Genomic DNA, 8,444 nt, shown 5'->3' with positions numbered 1-8,444 from the left:
CTTTTTCCTTTTGCTTCTCTTCTTCACCTACAACTTCAGCTTCTTCATCTTTTGCTTTTTCAGCATCAATAACTTTTCCAGAGCTTAAGGTAATAGCTTTGACTTGCTCTTTAGCTTCCTTCCTGCCTGGCACTTCAGTATCGCTGGGAAGTGTGCCAGGTTGATGATTGAGCACGACATTGGTTATTTGACCGATTTGATTTTCCAAGGTCTTGATAGAAACAGCCTGACTTTTGCAAAACAGCTTTAGCTCCTCGAAATCAGCACTAAAAGGTGGAGCAGCACCTCCTTGTTGAGGATATGATTTCCTTTGAGCATATTGCTGAGGTTGCGTGAATCCAGGTGGATTAAACTATTTACTTACACCTTGCTGATATGGTTGCTGAACAGTATTCTGAATATTGCTCCAGCTGAAATTGGGATGATTTCTGTTATTAGGATGATAAGTAGCTGGCACAGGCTGTTGCGGTCGCTGATAATTGTTCACATACTGAACAGATTCATTAACGAGAGAACATTGATCCGTAGCATGAGAGCCTGCACAAAGCTCACAGACCATAGCTATCCGATTGACTCCATAGTTGGCTAAAGAATTGACCTTCATAGACATCACTTGGAGCTGCGCTGCAATAGCTGTGGCTGCATCAACTTCCAAAATACCCGCTACCTTCCCACGTATCATCCTTTGAGTTAGGTTTTGATGCACATTTTGCGCCATAGTTTCAACAAGATTATACACTTCAGTATAGCTTTTGGCCCATAAGGCGCCTCCAGCTGCTGCATCGAGCATGGGCCGAGATTTGGGCCCCCAAACCATTGTAGAACCCAGTGATCACCATCCAGTCAGGCATACCATGATGTAGACACTTTCTCAACATCTCCTTATAGCGCTCCCATGCTTCACACATAGATTATATTGGTTGCTGTGCAAACTGAGTAAGAGCACTCCTCATAGCTGCAGTCTTGGCCATTGGATAGAACTTCACCAGAAACTTTTGCGCAAGATCTTGCCAAGTAGTGATGGACCCCGCTGGTTCAGAATGTAACCAGTCCTTAGCTTTATCCCTCAGAGAGAATGGAAAAAGCCTCAGCTTGATAACCTCATCAGTAACACCATTATATTTGAAAGTATTACAGATCTCGACAAAATTCCTGATATGCATGTTGGGGTCTTCAGTAGCAGTACCTCCGAAAGAAACAGAATTCTGCACCATCTAAATAGTGCCCGACTTGATTTCAAAAGTATTAGCCTGAATAGCCGGATGAAGGATGTTTGACAGAATATCATCAATTTTAGGCTGAGAAAAGTCCATAAGAGCTGGATCTGCTGCTGGAACTATACAATCACCCATGATTATCGGTTCTTTCTGTTCACTCTCTTTATCCAAATCTTCAAAACCTATCTTCTCCAAAATATCAAGAACTGAGTCTGTCTCCTCAGACATATCTAAATTCCTCTTGCGAGTGCGAGAACGTGTTTGCATAAACGCTCGCTAGAGTACCTGAAACACAACCGGAAACAATAAGTAACAAGTCTTAATCAATGAGCCCTAATGACCACTGATGGCAAGTACATAAACTAAACAAATTAACACCGAGTCCCCGGCAGCGGTGCCATAAACTTGTTAGGAACAAAACACGCGCTAATAATTCACGCAAGTATACGCATTCGCAAGTAATATAGAATGATTTCTAGTTCATTCCCACAGAGACTCAGACTAATTATACTTAATTAACACTCATTCACCAATGTATGATTACTTCTCAATGTCAAGACAATAACACTTAAGGTTGATTAACTACTTATTAAATACAATTAACTACGAGAATAAAACACTTAATTTATTACTTGAATTAACAATATTAAACACACATGAGATCATAACTTCATTACTACTTCATTCAATAGTCATTGTTATTACCCTTAGCATGTAATGGTGATGATATTAATCGAACAACACGAAACTGATAAAAGCCAACTTTCGTTGTACTAGTACCATTCTACCAAACATCCACAATTAAGATAGAAGTTGCATAGGCATCAATTATGTTGAGACCCTATATGTCTACAGAATTTGACAACATAACGATTTAAGCAAGTTATTCATTATGATTACACAGGGCAAGTAAAACGGTTAGAGTAACCCACTAATCATGTATACAATACATGAACCTATGGTAGCATGGCAAGTTCTAAATCTCAAGATTTATTGCCGCTTCATAAGAGATTAATAGGCTATCTTATATGTTCGCGACGCACATAAGACGAATAAGCACAACCTATACTAGATATCATATAATCATCACACACCAAGGTATTAAACAATTAACTAACGAAATCCATAGTAAATCCACTACGACCCCATGATCACGATTAGCCCATGATAGAACTCATCGTCACCATGGGTTCATATGAAAACATGATAATAACACGACAATATAAACTAACTAACTATTTATTAAAACCAGAGTACTTCACAAGAGTATTAAGGTTTAAAGTAAAAAAACTAGCATCCACTGTTACAACGAATAAAAGAATCACAAATTAACGTATGCTTCCTCTTCTTTGTTGCGGTGTGCTAAAACGGTCTTCTTTCCTTCTTTCCTTCTCTCTTTGCTCCTTGCTTGATGAATACTTCGTATTGTGAAACGTCTCTGAAGATTACTTATATAGAAGTCCACAAGAATCAGCCGTCTCAGAAGTCCAATAGAACACAACTTAATAAAAATCAGAATTTAATTTCCCAGCTTCCCAGGCGGGCGCCCCAGATCCCAGGCGGGCGCCCCAGATCACAGGCGGGCGCCCCAGATCCAAGGCGGGCGCCTGGCAGGCTCCTGGAAAAAATGTTTTTCTGCTCCTGATTTTGCTGAATTCTTCACACATTCCTCCGAGATTGATCCCAAGTACATCCCTAAGCTTATTTTGATGAAATCTCCCTGAATACGCAAGTTACACCCTAAAATGTAAAAACACTCGAAAGCACATCAAATACACAAAATACTTGATTCTAAAACATCAATTCAAGCCATTATAAAATGTTCTAAGTGGTATAAAATGCCACTTATCACCTAGCTCTCACACTGGATTGGGGATCCTCACTACCAACTGGTTCCTTCTTAACTGGAAAAGAACATAAACAATATCGCATAAATGAGCTAACTAGCTCAACAAGTCACTTTCACAAGACTGAGAATAATTGTAACACCCCCAAATCCGGGGTCGGGGATTCGGGTTGTCACGAGTTCCATTTCCCTTATCAATACTTAATCTTAACAGTCAACCAACTACTGAGTACCGTGACCCCACAATATACACACACACACACACCACAAGTTATAGTCTCAGAGATGAATACCAAAAATAACACAAGTCATTTTATTCCACAATTATAAACCGTTACACCTTAAAAGGGTTTCTGAATAATTTACATATTCCTTGCCATTATTACAATTCATATTATACATAAGTCTGGTTCATCAATAGTTTAAAACCTAGCCTATTGGTAGCTCCTACCTCAGCTACGGTGCGGAACGTTTCCTAATCGCTTGCGAATTGAAAGCTTGGTCCTGTTCATCTTTTCTATCTGTTATTGTGTGATGAAAGAAGAAAGCAAGGGTGACCAACAAGCCCACCGAAATAATATGTATAATAATTAACAATATATGAGCATTCTCATAGTACTCATGAAAGTCTTGGTCAAGAAGAAATGAACCAAGTTGATATCTTAACGCGACCAAGTCGCAAAATATACAGTATATAAGTTTATATACTTTTCATAATCTTTGGAATCCTCTGACATGTATAATATACACAGAGTTCCAGTTTATAACTGTATAAAAATATCGTTGCAAGGTGATCTCATATATCTAGCCTTGTCTCAACGTTTTTGTGAAAATCTTTGTCATGCATAAGATAATCATTAACCAGATATAAGTTGAAAAGATGAAGTTACAAGATACTCCAATATACTTATATCTTTTCCGGATACTACTTGAACTACCACCGTTCAAGGTATCATCAGTTTCAAAAGTTCATCACACAGATGAGACTACAAGATAATACTTGAATAGATTCAATCTTTGAAATATAATTGAATGAAATGAAGTTACGAGATACTTCATTAATTCCCGATATATATATATATATATATATATATATATATATATCCATCTATATCTCTCATACATTTCCTGAAAACCTCTGTCATGTAAAGTATGAACAGAGTTGCAATATCCAATAAATTTGGAAAGAAAAGAATTTTGGCATAAACCCAATATCTTGTTGATCATGAAAATATACCAATAAGTAACATTTTCTACTGTAGATGGATGAATTTCTCGCCGGTCATCACCCAGGCCGCATTAGGACCTCGCGCTAGACCGTTACCCGGCCACTCACCCATGGATGGACTGTCACCCAGCCTCTTACACCTTCATAGACCGTACCCCGGCCTGTGGCTTATGCCGACTCAATTAGATGGACTTACTTCCCGAACATTGGGCAAGTAATCAAATTGTTTTCTCAAAACAGCAACCTCATTGCGAATATAAAATACACCACAGAGCCGGATCCCCAAGATTTTTGAGCGAATATTCAAGTCTCCTTCGAAAGGAAGATCTTAATTCTGGAAACGAGTGTTTGGGATCCGCTCTAACTTTTAAAATCATTTTGAAGACTCGAAAAGATTTTTAAGAATGTTTGGAGTAATGCTAATTTAATAAAATAAATCAGTCCCAATATATTAGAAAATATCTGAATATTATTATTTAAATAATATTCCCATAAGGATAATCCTTATAAAAATAATTGAAGTAAAAGTTTTAAAACTCATACTTGAAATGAATAATCAATAACCAAAGATATACTTATACGAAAGTACGATCTTTATTTGAATAATCGAAAATGAGTTTGATTATCGAAACATTATTCTTTAATAAAATAAAGAATATTATTTAATAAATAAGCGGAGTCATAAGTCCTCAAATGAATATTCAAAATAATATTTATTAAATAAAATAAACGGAGTCATAAGTCCTCGAATGAATATTCAAAATAATATTCATTAAATAAAATAAACGGAGTCATAAGTCCTCGAATGAATATTCAAACGAATATTCATTAAATAAAATAAACGGAGTCATAGGTACTCGAATGAATATTTAAAATAATATTCAATAAATAAAATAAACGGAGTCATAGGTCCTCAAATGAATATTCAAACTAATATTCATAAAGTTATCGAATAAACCTTATTCGATTAATAGTTTTGAAAACTATATCTATATATATATATATATTATACTCGGGAACATCGACTCCCGGTTTAGCAATATGTTCACGTTTGGGTCCCCTATACTAAGGGTATACGCAACTACTGCTTATCTCTAGCATAGGTATTATGCAACTTATAAGAATTGAATCAACAATTAAGTATCAAGATTACGAAACAAGCATGCATATAAATATCATATCACATGCTCCAATATATCGCAAGATTTGCTAATAACAGTCATGCACTTATCACAAGATAATGTATATACATATATACATCACAACAACAGTATAACGAGTAGAAAACTTGCCTGAGTGTTCCCGGATAGACTTAAGCTTAGAGTGGGTCCGATAACCTATGAACAACAACATAAGTCGGAATTAAACCCCGGTCGCTTAAGAAACTAGACTTTAACCAGTTGAACCCTAACGTTCACTTATGGTAACTTATACGCTAACGAATCACATAAGTCACTCGAGTACCCTCGGCTCCACCATTTTTAATAAATTAACCATTAAGCTCGTAACATGAACTATCTAAACCTGGCAATGGTCAAAACCTAAAAGTGAGTTCACGGGTCCTAATGTTAAGAACAAAAATAGTCTAGGGTAATCGGACATTACGACGGCTATATTTACGCGATTACCAATTTTGTACAACTCCAATTCAATTCACAAACAACCCACAATCATCACCATTCCAGCATCATTCAACCACAATACAATATCATTCAACCATAACTCAATATATCAACTTATTCATCTAAACCAAGTCAAAAATGTGGCCAAGAACTTTAAATCCAACAAGTATCACTCCTAACTCCAAAATCAACAAAACCACTTACTAAACAAAGCTCTAAACATGATTACACACCCATTACACTAACCCATCATCTAAACATTAGGAAATCCAAACAACAAAACTTAAGACTAAGATCATGAAGAGTTATACCTTCCTTGAAGCTTTTAATCCATGAAAGATCCTTGAAATACCCATGAAAGCCTTAATCTAACCTCCTACAAGCTTGATCTTTCAAAGAAATCAAGAACACAAAAATTAATTTCAAGAAAGTACTATTCACCATCTTCTTTAATGATTTATAGGAAATGCTAGGAAAGGATTTTGAAGCTAAGATTCCTAGGAAGTATGTAACTTAACTAGGAGAAGCTAGGATAATTACCTTGTAAATTAGCAAGTGGAGGAGCTTGGACTTCCCATTTCTTAAGAAAGAGGCCGAGAGCTTCAAGAAGAAAAAAAGAAGTCAAGTTGTGTTTTTGTGATTTGTTTTGCTTGCCTTGGTTGCTTGATTTTGTTTTAATTAATTACTTTTAACCATGGTGAATTTTGTGTGGTTTAGAATCAACCAACACTTCCTTCCCTTTTTGTCATGCTCATGTCATCCCCTTATGTCATCATCCCACACTTGTCCTCTTCTTGTTGGTTTGATGACATCATCCTCACTAACCTCTTTGATTAGCTTCTAAATACTTGGCTAATGACCGCTGATCTGTTATACGGTTCGCTTAACTTTCGTTTTCGTTTATCGTTTGAGGGATCATACCCGGGATCTTATTACTTGGGTTTCCTTAACCTTTCTCAATACATTATATTCCTTTTATGATCCTCTCTTATAATCCTTGAATTTAAATCCTTTTTATCCTGTTACCTTATACTCAATTCTTTCGGTATCTGGTGGATTTTCGGGAAAAATCAAAGTGTTCGAATTTGGATTCTGACGATCTTTACATACACTTATATACCACATAGAGTACTAATAATATCTCAGAAGATCAATAAAAGAACCCCTACATAGTGTGATATGAAAAGTTTTCTTATTCAGCATAATCAGCAAAATCACTATTCATAAGGGTTTCAAAAATTCCAAAAATTGGGGTTATTACAGTCTCCCCTCCTTAAAAGGATTCCGTCCCGGAATCAGATAGAAAATGAATAGGGATACTTTCTTAGCATTGCACTTTCTAACTCTCAAGTATATTTTCCCACATTGTGGTTCTTCCATCAAACTCTGAATAGTTTGGTAACCCTTCTCCTAAGCACTTGTCCTTTTTTTTTCAATCTATAACCCTTCCTGGTTGCTCCATATAGGTTACGTCTGGTTGCATGTCAATGCGCTCCTATGCCCCTATTTATCTGGCATTCGAATTACACTTCCTTAACATTGATACGTGGAACACGTTATGAACTTGCTACATGTTCGGGGGTAGGGCTAGCTCATATGCTAACTTCCCAATATGTCTTAATACCTCAAAGGGTCCAACAATTCGTGGGCTTAACTTCCCTTTCTTTCCGAACCTCATCCATCCTTTCCAAGGGAATGCCTATAACAGCACTAGGTCCCCTACTTCCTATTCCTTGTCCTTTCGTGTCAAATCAACATACTTCGTGTTCCCATCTTGGGCTACTACCAGCCATCCTCTGATTAAATCTATTATATCCTTGGTCCTTTTGACCACTGCTGGTCCGAGCATCTTGCGATCTATAACTTCATCCTAACATAAGGGGGATCGACATTATCTTCCCTCAAAGATCTCATAAGACGACGTCTCGATACCTGACATACGATCTATTATCGTGAGAAAACTCAATCCACGTTAAGTGATCATTCCAAATTCTTTCAAGTCTATTGCACAGACTCTCATTATAGCTTTTAGCATTAGAGCTTTTGCTTCTCAATACCCATTCTTTTCCAGTTCGTGATCGCTACTACCTTTCGTTCCTAATATTATACTGGTTATACTTTTGCTCGTTAGTGTTCTATAACCTTTTAATAACCACGTCAACCTTAGTATCACGAATGTGTTTCCATTCCGAATACCACCATAACTTTACTACTCCTTTTTCAGCTGTTTCTATTTTCCAAAGTTTGATCAATCATATAGAAGTAAAGGAATTTGTTGAGAGATCACTATGATCATGAACACTTGTTCTATTGCATAGTTAGTACAGAAGGTGGCCAGCCTTTAGTACTTGACAAGTAATTAAACAACATGTGGTATCCTATTAGGCTTCTATCACACAGATAGATAGTCATTCGGCAATACCTCCCCTTCTGGAAGGGTTGTTCTGCTCAGCTTACATGAAATGAAAAGAAGAGAAAAGAACAAACTGAAGAGAATTGTATATACATAAAAAAATTATTGCCATAAAATA

At 36.5% G+C, this 8,444-nt stretch overlaps 1 non-coding gene across 1 annotated transcript; it reads left to right on the top strand.

Moving 5' to 3' along the window:
• Positions 1-849: 849 nt before the first annotated feature.
• On the top strand, positions 850-956 carry LOC141709833 (small nucleolar RNA R71). The gene has a single exon (XR_012570390.1). It is a non-coding gene; the product is annotated as a small nucleolar RNA R71 (small nucleolar RNA).
• The last annotated feature ends 7,488 nt before the right edge of the window (positions 957-8,444 follow it).

Source organism: Apium graveolens, chromosome 2 (genome assembly GCF_009905375.1).
Source record: "Apium graveolens cultivar Ventura chromosome 2, ASM990537v1, whole genome shotgun sequence".
NCBI lineage: Eukaryota > Viridiplantae > Streptophyta > Magnoliopsida > Apiales > Apiaceae > Apium > Apium graveolens.
The sequence above is the reverse complement of the archived record's forward strand: the minus strand, read 5'-3'. Positions and strand labels throughout refer to the sequence as shown.